Below are 11395 nucleotides of genomic sequence, written 5' to 3' on the forward strand. Positions count from 1 at the left end.
TTAAAGCCAAATTCTTTACAGTTTACCAATGCAATTTATACCCTTTCTCAATGGCTTTCTTGAACACATTACATATTTGGGTCTACACAATGGAGACAGCCAAATAAATACCTGAAACCAAAAGTTTCTGGCCATCCAGTATATTGTCATAGGCCATTTCTTCTAACTTACTCTCATTTATATCTAAAACATTTAATGAATCCATTTCCAAAATTAAAGTTCAAGAAGTCTTTATTTTTCCTATTTTTATATCACTCATATCCATCTTGCAAGTTAAATTGTAGTAATTCCTTAGAAATATCTCAGATTTTTCATGTCTACTGTCATTTCACTAATCTAGGACACCATTATTTAGACGAAAGGGCTTCCTAAATCTGGTCTTTGAATCTCTAAGTTATCCCTATCCAATCCAGCTTTCCTATGCCACCACTTTCATCATGTCATCCTCCAGCTCTAAAGTCTACATGGTAGCTGTATTTCTAAAGCCCGTAACATAAAATATAAATTGTTCATCCTAACATTCAAGATCCTGCATAATTTGGTTCCAAAACATCATAACCAACCAGAGTTCCTTACCTGTGAAGGGAACACATATTTGAGAGACTGTATCAGACATTAAATATTTGCTTTCTTTGTATAGTGCTTTCAGTTACTAAAGTACTTCTGCATACAGTTTTTGATACTTATATTAATCCTGTAAGGTATTGTCAGAACTGAGTCTCTAAAGCAGTGATTTTCAACCGGTGTGCCCCGGCACCCTGGTGTGCCATGAAAATGTTTAAAGATCATCAATTAAATTATTTTCAAAAGAAGTTCAAAGCTCAGTAAGTATATTCTTTTTTTGTTCTTTTTTTTTGCTCAACATAATTGAAATGTGCTGTGGAAATTTAACTGTAGACTTGAGGGTGCCCTGAGATAAAAAAAAGATTGAAAACCACTGCTCTAAAGAGTTGTGCGATTTATCCAAAGTCATGTAACTAATGAAAGAAAGTAACAACACCTACTTTATATTGAGTGCTTACCTAGGGTCAGGTATCCCTACCTCCTGAAGCTGCTATTACTGCTGCCTATTTAAATCTGTAAAATACAGAGGTTCTAAAGCAGCAGTTCTCAGCCTGTGGGTCACAACCCACAGGAACTGTATTAAAGGGCCACAGCATTAGAAAGGTTGAGAACCACTGTTCTAAAGGGTTGAACAACTTGCTCAAGATCAGATAACTATTAGCAGAGGAGAGAAGGCAGGATTCAAATGAATCCAAATTATTACACTAAAACTTGCCCACTGAAACATTACTGAACATTCTATACCACTAGCCACACATGGATTTCCAGTTTGGATCTTATTCCCAATGGCGGCAGCAATATGTATCCCTCCTTTCTGATCCAATTTACTTGAGAGATTAAAAGAGACCATGAAGTAAACGCTAGGTACTTAGTATTTAAACATTTAGCTTTAAAAGGCCCCATATGTAACTGAGATATAACCCCACCACCAGCCTTTCCTCCCTGAGTAAAGAATAAACAACCTAGGCATCTCTGTTTCAACGTAACGCTAGATCTTACTGACACATTCCCAGTAAAGATGTTACCAGAGGAAGAGGGTCTGATGGCCTGTCACTGTCAGCCAAATGCAGAGGCGGGGATTAGGTCCACCAAACTTTGTCAGAAGGTCAGTAATTCTGGACAACAGTGAGAGTAGTCTCTCAAAGACTATTCTGTTGCAGTGATAACTCTAATAATTTTTATAATGGGAATACCAGGAAACAAAGCTAGAAAATTTTAACTTTATTTGACAGAGAACAATATCAAAGTCATCTTCACTCTAATAATGCAAAATGTTTAAACATAAAGGTAATTTTCACTTTAACAAAATATCTAAGAGAATCATCAAAGAAAACACCTTATCATCAAAGTAACCTTCATCTACCAATATCACAACACCTACTGTCTATGTGTGATTACTTCCTCAAAGTCTTCTGAGACAAACATCCTTGCAATCATGGTGAAACCTTAACTAGATAATCACTGGGGGGGCAGGTGGGAAAGAAAGTGAACTAAGCAGATTAGGTCACCTGTTCTCCTCCAGCTTAGCTTCTCAGACTCCATCTTGCAGCATGTAAATTCTTTGTTCAGATACTCATCTAAAATACATTTTCCCGCTGTCCAAATGCCACTTAGTCTTTGAGAGAGAAAGAGATTGATTGAGACTCCACAGCTAGGTGCTGGTCAAACACTCATAACTAGGCTGTGGCATTTTTCTGTGAAATTGAATTTCACAGATCACGAACATCAGAAAAGGTCCTCTGCGACTATGACAGAAGTGAGGCAAAATGAAGCCACTGTGGAATCATGACTGAGAACAGACAAAAGCAAGGACTCTATACAATCTACAAAAAAGAATCTCCATTCTCTAATCTCCATTCTTCTCACCTCTTAGATAAAACTTATTAAAATAGACAATCAAGAATTATCCCTACTTCTTCATAGTACCCAATCCAGAGCAAACATTCACCACTTCCCTAAGTCCTTTCCAAAATTACTCAGCAAAAGCCCAGATCCTCTAGAGGTATCCAGCACTGTCTTTCTGACACTCCATGGTCCCCTGTGGTATATAATGTCCTTTGCTGAAGAAAGCATCACCAAACCTAACTGTGTTCACTGTCGGTGTGTACCTGATGATCTTTGACTAATGGACATCAACATAAAGATTCACACTTAACTGGGCAAGAATACCATTTACAGAAATAAAGAACAAGTTCTTTTTTCTAAGTAGAAGACAATAAATTGCTTTAAATATCAAAATAGATACATTAAAAGCTAACTTATGACAACTGATTAGAGCTCAAGAAAGGGGTTTAGACAAGAAATTTTGATACAAGAATCAACCACATATAGGGAGGCAAGTGAAGCCATAAAGGAGGCCAGAATATCCAAAGAGATTAAGAAGAGTGAGCAGAACAGGCACTCACAGTATAAATACAAGGAAAGTGGACTCCTTGAGAAACAGAAATGGTGCAACCAGCAGGATAGGACAGTGTTTCCAGGAAATGGCCTGTGTTAATATTTCAAGGTCAACAGGAACTGAAAGCTAGCTTTTATATTTGGTGATAACAAAGGGCAAGTAGTGACCTTGGCTAGAGAGATTTTAGATGGGATGCTGTCTTTGGTTATTCTCTAACTCTTCCAAACTATCTCAGCCTCTTTTCTTCAACAAGCATAAAGAATATAATTCATGAGGAAGTTAAAAAATAAACCACATAAAATAGGGTCTATTTCAGCTCTCAAATACCTACTGACTTACACACTGATGTGGGATTTAAGTTGACTGCTGAAAGATGGGCAATTAGAGGCTGTCAGTGAGAACGAAGAATACTTTAGAAGTTACCTAGTTCAGTAGTTTTCAAATGTTTTTTAAAATGAAGGAATACCATTCCTCAAGTGAAAAAGTGCCTACCAAAAGGGTGGTTGGTCTTGATAGTAAAATAACAGAAAAATTGTTAACTTGTAGTTTTTCCAGTAACAGCTGAAAATCAAGCTCTCTGGCTCTCTGATCTCTGCCCTCTCTTGCTAGCAGGTACCTTATAGAGTTCCTTTTTCACAAACCACAGAAAAGAGCAGAAAGAAAGGAACTATAGATCTCTCTTTTTACATTCACAACTTTTGAGAACCTGTTTCACAGGCTTGGAGTTCCTGGATGAACAACAGGGTGCAGTGTCAGGCCTCAGGATCAGAAACACCTGTGATAAGTTTCTCTCCAACAGAAAACCAACTACTTCTCATCTTATGAATAGCGGCCTGTGAATATGGCTACAATTACTTTTTTTCTCTTTGTTCCCCTTAAATTCAGCTGCCACTAGGCCTCCCTGTGGGCATTTTTCCTTTCTTTCTTTGGAATACCACATCATCTCCCTGTTCTCTTTTCCCTCTCTTTCCCCACTCACTTTTACTCTATCGCTCCCTTTTTCCCTTTAAGAAGATAAACTCAATTTTATACTTTTATATCCTCATCTTGGTCTGCAGAAAATCTTTTCTCAAATCACAGAACACCTACTGAGCTTTCCACCCCAATACCTACTATAGGAACATAAAAGCAAGCACTCTGGAAGCAGCACAGAGAGACAGCTTAGACGAAGGTCAATACTCTAACTCTCCCGTTAGACACCTTTAAAGCAGCACAAGGCAGCCGTTTCAATGCTTCCCATCAGGCACTCTTTGTACTGCTGTTCTCCCTGCACAGAACGCTTTTCCTCCAGACAGTCAACTGGCTAATCTCCTTACCTACTTCACTTCTTAACACAAAAGCCACCTCAGTAAGGCCTTCCTGAGACAACATTATCTAAAACTTCAAACTGTACCTGGCTTCCTGTACCCTCAATGAATCCCCAACAACAAAAAAAATAAAATTTCAAACTGTGCTGTCCACCTCAAAAATCCTATCTTCTTTCCTTTTCTTTTTCCTTAATATTGTCATTATCTGACATATTATTTCCCTGGCTTACAGTTTATCATAAAAAATTCATGTTACACCCAAATACTTTTTTTAAATTTCCTCTCAAGTAATCCATTTCTTCTTTAAAAACTACATACATAATCCAAATTTTAGCTTTAAAAGACAAATCATTGTGCTTATCAGTGTAGTTCATCCTCATAAAACAGCTGTGCTTTTATTTTGGGGAAAAAAGAGAACATTGTTAACCCTATTATTTCATTAGATAATCTATAACGACAGTCTTTTAACTCAATTTTCATGAAAAAGAATACAGGGAAAATGAATTTAGTGGACGGTCATAAGGAACTTGAATTCTAATCTCATCCAGACTTAACAAGGGTTATTTATTGAAGGCCCCATCCTTCAGGTCTAGAGTGCGGCTTTTAAATTACTGTCAAGAACTGTGAAGTGTCTGAGATTTCTACTTACTTGCAAGCTAGCAAGTTATTCTGCCACAGTTTCATGAATGCTGGCAGAAAACACAAGAATCCTAGGTCAAAGACAAATAACTTCATTACTTATGGCAATAGGAGTGGCCTGTGTCAGTATTCAACCCAGTTCCCTGAGCCCTGATTCCCATAGGGTGACACAAAAGAGCCAGGTGACAACTGTTCATACAGTGTGTTATGTTCAAGGAAAGAAAATCTGAGCTTAAAAGAAATCCAGATCTTTTATACTGGGTATAAGCATGTCCATCCCTTGTCCTGGCAGGCGACATTATCTTTACCATACTAGACTCTAATATACTATTTCTATTGTACTGGACAGTAAGCAAATCTGCTCTTTGCTCTGGAGAATAATAATATCTCCATTTTTTAAGGTTGACTGCTATATAAACATCTTTGAAAAAGGATCCCAGAAAAAAAGCAAAGAGTCAATACCTTTGCTTGCCAGGTACACATAACATGTGAGAAACCCATGGAGAACAGTCTCCCAATAATTATACCTTGTCAGGCAAACATTACAAAAGGAAAAGTGAGCCTTACATTTCTGAGTCCTATGTTTATCACAAAAACACAACTTGTAAAGGAGAAGCAGCTTGTCAAAAGCCAAATGTAGAATTTTTTTTTCCCTCCAACACTAAAAAAATCCAAGAAGAAAAATAAGCAACATGACATTTTATGGAAAATTACTTAAGACTAGTTTAATTTACCAGCAAGATTTTTATGAATCTCACTAAGCATTATGAAAACACAAATCCATTTTCCTGAATCAGAAGCAGCAGTGGGCTAGGGGCTGGGGGCCAAGGAAACTCAGCATACTACGACTAGCATAGCACCATGCTGCTGAGAGTGGTGGGAGAATACACACAGACACAGAAGCTGTCATCAAGAAGCTTTGAGTTTAGTGGAGAAGAAATGTATCTAGAGATAAACCTGACAGGGAACCAGTGCAGAAACTACAGGTCTAAGTGTTTCAGGAAGGAATGTGACTTTCAGCTGAGGGAGAGCATTAGGGAAGGCTGCTGGAGAAGGTATACCTTTTTGCATTTTGAGGTAGAATTTAGAAGACAAAATGTCGTTACAGAGATCAAAAGGAGGAAGGGAACAGTACATTCTGCATCAACATGAGAAGTGACTGAAAACTGATGCTAAACTGCAACTGTAGTCTGGTAGGAATACTGTTATCAAAAGAATAGTCAAAAAAAATAAAACTGGAGTGACAACAAGTGGGTCCTGAATGATAACTTTCAATTTTGGCTTTATTCTTCAGTAACAAGAAAGCCATTGAAAGGTTTTGGGCAGAGAGGGAAAGGAGGTGGTGTGGGGTCTCAGTGTGTGACACCCCTTTTGGAGGCAAGGCACAATTGTAAGAGGGACTTTATCTAACAAATGCAATCAGCATAACCTGTTCTTATACTCTCAATGAACTCCCAACAATAAAAAAAAAAAAAAAAAAAAAAAGAAAGGTTTTGGGTGGGAAAGATCATGAGGTCATCAAAACTAATATTTACAAATGTTTATCTGCCTCAGCGGCTTGAGATGGCCTTTCAATAAGCCAATTCTTTACTGAGTGTTTGCATAAACATCACTGGGGGGATTTATACTGAAATCCTGCCCCAGAGATACTGATTCAATAGGTATGAAGTAGGGCCTAGGAAAGTAATTGTAAGCACCCTCCCCCAAAACAGCTCAATTCACAATTGCAAAGATGTTGAAACAACCCAAGCTCCCCTCAACACATGAATGGATTAATAAACTGTGGTTTACATATACACCATGGGATACTATTCAGCCATAAAAAGATAAGAGATTTTATATCTTGTATAACAACTTGGACAGACTTGGAGAACATCCTCCTAAGCCAGTGGTTCTCAACCTGTGGGTCGTGACCCCTTTGTAACAATGAAAATACACAGCAGCATTAGAACCACTGTCCTATGCAAAGTACCATAGGAATGGAAAGATAATCATCACATGTACTCAGTAGCAAACTGAAACTAGTAAATTAACAACTATAGGCTCACACAAGAGAAAAACTCAGTTGGATTCAAGTAGTGGGGGAGCAGAGAAAGGAGTTCGGTGGGTTCCCACCTAATGGGTACAATGCACTGGTATACAGCATCCTTTCTGGGTGAAGGACACAGCTACAACTTGGACTTTAACCTTAGAAATGCAAACTATGTATATGTATCTTCAGATGAACCTGAAATCAACAAATAAATAAAAGTTCCCAAAGAATTCTGATGTTTACCCCTAGTGGAGAGCTGCTGTCAAGTAAACAATATGATAAATACCCCCACTCTTCTTGTGACCAGACCACTCTACACCAAGTAGTGTGCACAGAATATATTACTCAAGAATGAGAGAAGAAACTGGAACTGGAACTTGGAGCTCTGTACCATCTTTCCCTTCCCACATGTAACACCAAGAAAGCAAAAACCAGAAACAGTGAGTCCAAGCCACCCAACGAAGAATACTCAAATTAAATCTGAGAATGTGGCAGCAGAGAGAAAATAAAGGCTATGAAGGTTCTTCAGGCAAAGCTTGACAAATGATGGGGTTAGAAGAGAAAAAAGAGATCAGTGGTAAGACATTCGTTTGATCATCTGTATTCATAAACCACAAAAGAACTAGGAAAGCTACTTGACATATACTCTTAGATATTCATCAGAAGCAAGTCTGTGCAGTGGCACTACCCAAATCTGACATATAAGGGAACAGAGACTCAGATGTTAACTTTACCAGGTCTTAGCTTGACCACAAAAATCATTAAACCTGGATTGAGGCTGGTGCAATGGCTCATGCCTATAATCCTAGCACTCTGGGAGGCCAAGCTGGGAGGATCGCTTGAGCTCAGGAGTTTGAGACCAGCCTGAATAAGAGCAAGATCCTACCTCTACTAAAAATAGAAAAATTAAGTGTCATGGTGGGCACCTGTAGTCCTGCTAGGGAGGCTGAGGCAGGAGGATTGCTTGAACCCGAGCTTGAGGATGCTGTGAGCTAGGCTGAGGCCACAGTATACTCTTTCAAAACAATAACAACATAAATCTGATTCAAACATAAATCTGTTTAACTCAAAAGATTAAATTCACGGTGCCATCCAGAATTACACATCCCCTTCCTAACCTCCCATCATCCCTGCCTGCTATGACTTAGCAAATTGTCCCATGTTCTATTTTCTAAAAATACGGAATAGAAGGAGGATGGATTTGTAACAAATAATTTATTTAACAAACATTAAGTGCCTATCACATGCCTGCTGGCATTTATGTAGCCGAATCTTAACCTATCAGATTTGCCAGAGGACCAAAATATACCCAGTTGCAGATAACTAACAGGTAATGAAAGTGGGGAGATTTTTTATAAAAAGATATTTCAAAACTACATTTTAGGGTCATCTATTCAGTGGCATAGGAATGTCCCACCTAACACCATCCTCCTAAAAGCAATGAAAAACAACCTCAAACTTCTCCATACTTTAAAAAATGTCAACTATGTCTCCAAATCAAACAGTGTATAAAATCAGAGTTGAAAGAAACCATATGTGATCTAGAATAGACCGAACTTATCACTTACACATGCTTTACACATTCGGGACTCTTCTAATGAAGGGAAGGTAAAGTTATAACTCCTAAGGAGAAGAAGGGAAAGGGAGACCTGCTTGTGGGGACCAGAAGAAGAATTCTAAACCACTTTCACTTTCTGTCAAAATAAGGTAAGCAAAAACAAAAATGAATTGGGGGCAGAGAGGGTGGGGGGGGAAAGATCTAGGAACAAAAGAAAATAAAGTTCAATAAAATACAAAACTTGATATTTTTTCTTTGCTAAACACAGAAGAACATTTAAGTGGTGTTTATTATGCGGCCAAGGTCTTTGACTTACTGGTTTCTAACAGGTTATTCATTTTAATTATGCAAATATTTATGCAAGAAAACAAATACAAATAAAACCAAAATGAAAAAGTTTATCCTCCTTAGTTTGACAAGAAAGTGCTTTGGAAATTGATAGTGGAGAAGGACAGAGATAAGAGACTATGGACAAAAGACATTATTAATCAAATTCCCAATTAGTCATTATTTAGGATTATACTTTTTTCCTTTTCACTCCAATATGTACAATAATGACTAGGCTATCAGCTAATGTCCACAATTCACTGTCAAAGATTTGTCAAAGGCATTAGTTGCAACTATTATTCAGCAATTTTTTCCACAAAGCTAAAAAAAAAAAAAAAAAATTAAAATAAGCCCAAATGCTTTGCATGGTACAGGGTGCTGCAGTGCTAAAGTGGGAGTCATGTTTCCTGTTTCAGCCCATGTCCTCAAGGCCAGCCAAGGAAACAGGGAGGATCAAATGTCTACTGCTATAGAGCCCTCACCCCAGAATGAGTCTGATGTCCCAAGGGGTTCTGACATTCAGCCTTCCTCGGTCTAGTCATCTTCTGAGCTCCTTTGGTGGCATTCACATTCTAGTGAGTAGAAGTCAAGACACAAAAACAACATCAGGTATTATGGAGAAAAAACAAAGCAGGGAAGGAAGATAAACAGAACAGAGGTTAAAGGGAAAGAGGTGTGCTATTATATAGGAAACTCAGGGAAGGCCTCTCAGATGCAACAACATATGAGCAGAGACTTAAAAGTAAGACTGCAAGTCATGCAGCCATTTGGGCGAGAAGAAACACCATGCAAAAAATCAAGTACATAAAGGCATGCCTGGTGCTTATAAGATCCAAATAGAGTGACTGCTGTGAACATGGGAGACAGTGGTAGAAATAGTCTCCAAAATGTATATATACAGGCAAATTTGCTAAGTTGAATCTGGCAGAGATGATGGGCGGTTAGAAAAGGGAAGTGTAATTCTGGGTGGTACAGTGAATTTAGTCTTTTGAGTTAAACAGAATCCACGTTTAATGATTTTTGTGTTAAAGCTATGACCTGGGAAATTTAACGTCTGAGTCTTTATTCCTTCATATGTCAGATTTGGGTAGTGCTACTGCACAGACTTGCTTCTGATGAATAGCTAAGACTATATGTAAAGTAGCTTTCCTAGTTCTTTTGTGACTTCTGAGTATAGATGATCAAACAAATGTGAAAGGAATAAATATATGACCTTATAAATTTTGTTAAGGACTTTGACTTTTCTGAGTCGAAGGGGAGAAGCCTTTGAAGAGTTTTAAACAAAAGAGCAGATGTGCTTTTAATTTAAAAGGAACACTGGTTCTGACAGTCTACACTGGCAGCAAGACTGAAAGCCAAAACTACCTAAGAGAGCAGTGTAAAATCTAAACAAGAGATAACAACCTGCATAACTTTTCTGGACAAGCCTATGAAAAAAACATTTGACTACAAGTTTTTTACTCCCCTACGCTCTCACTCAAAGAGCACTTGCTTCTGGGGATATGGGTGGGGGAGGGAGAAAAACAAAAACAAAAAAAAAATCAAAAGCTAGTTCAGTAGCAAGGAACAGAACTCCTAAGATTTTAATAGGTTAAAGAGGAAGCTAGAAAATTTCAAGATATAACACTAACATGTGATTAATTTTATTGCACTGTGAAAATCCAACCAGCATATATTTTAGGAATATTTGGACATTATTTCCCTTGAAATAATATTTGAATTGAATATTTTATGGATTATGGACATACTGGGAAAGGGAGTGAACTGGGAAGCTTAGGAAAATAAGACTACCTAAAATTGTAAACATTCTTCTCCATTATGCCACGATGTGTTTCTGAAGATGGCATAATGAAGCTCAGCATATTTTCTATATGAACACTACCATAACCAGAGGGTTTCAATTTCCAACCAATGCTTCTAACTTAACCAAAAGTGATTAACACCATCCTCCTAAAAGCAATGAAAACCAACCTCAAGCTTCTCCATACTTTAAAAAATGTCAACTATGTTTCCAAATCAGACAGTGATATAAAATTAGAGTTGAAAAAAACCATATGTGATATAGAATAGACTGAATTTATCACTTTACACATGCTAAAAGGCCAAGAGTGAGTAAAGGATCACCCAAGGCAACAGTTACCAACATAGCACCCTAGCACAAAACCAGTAGCCAGGGCTCTGGAATTCTAACATCCTATCATTTTATCATTTCATAGCCATTCTTAAGAACAAGAACAGAAAAACTTCTAGAAATCATACGAACACTCAACACACTGATTATGCAAAAAGACCCAATATAATAACGCTCTAAATAAAACCACACAATACTATGTAAAGTTGACCAAGTATTACTAACCATAAGCTGTTTTAATAACAAAATATTTAATTAAGAGTCACTTTACCTGGCTCGGCGCCTATAGCTCAACCGGCTAAGGCGCCAGCCACGTACACCTAAGGTGGTGGGTTCGAATCCCTAGCCCGGACCCGCCAAACAACGACGGCTGCAACCAAAAGATAGCCGGGCGTTGTGGCGGGCGCCTGTGGTCCCAGCTACTTGGGAGGCGGAGGCA

At 38.0% G+C, this 11395-nt stretch overlaps 1 protein-coding gene across 1 annotated transcript in view; it reads right to left on the reverse strand.

The window, feature by feature from the left end:
• Positions 1-11395, reverse strand: part of GTF2E1 (general transcription factor IIE subunit 1) — a 36127-nt gene that overhangs the window by 12791 nt on the left and 11941 nt on the right. The window lies entirely within an intron of this gene.

Source organism: Otolemur garnettii, unplaced genomic scaffold (genome assembly GCF_000181295.1).
Source record: "Otolemur garnettii isolate 467f Iridium unplaced genomic scaffold, OtoGar3 scaffold00089, whole genome shotgun sequence".
Taxonomy (NCBI): domain Eukaryota; kingdom Metazoa; phylum Chordata; class Mammalia; order Primates; family Galagidae; genus Otolemur; species Otolemur garnettii.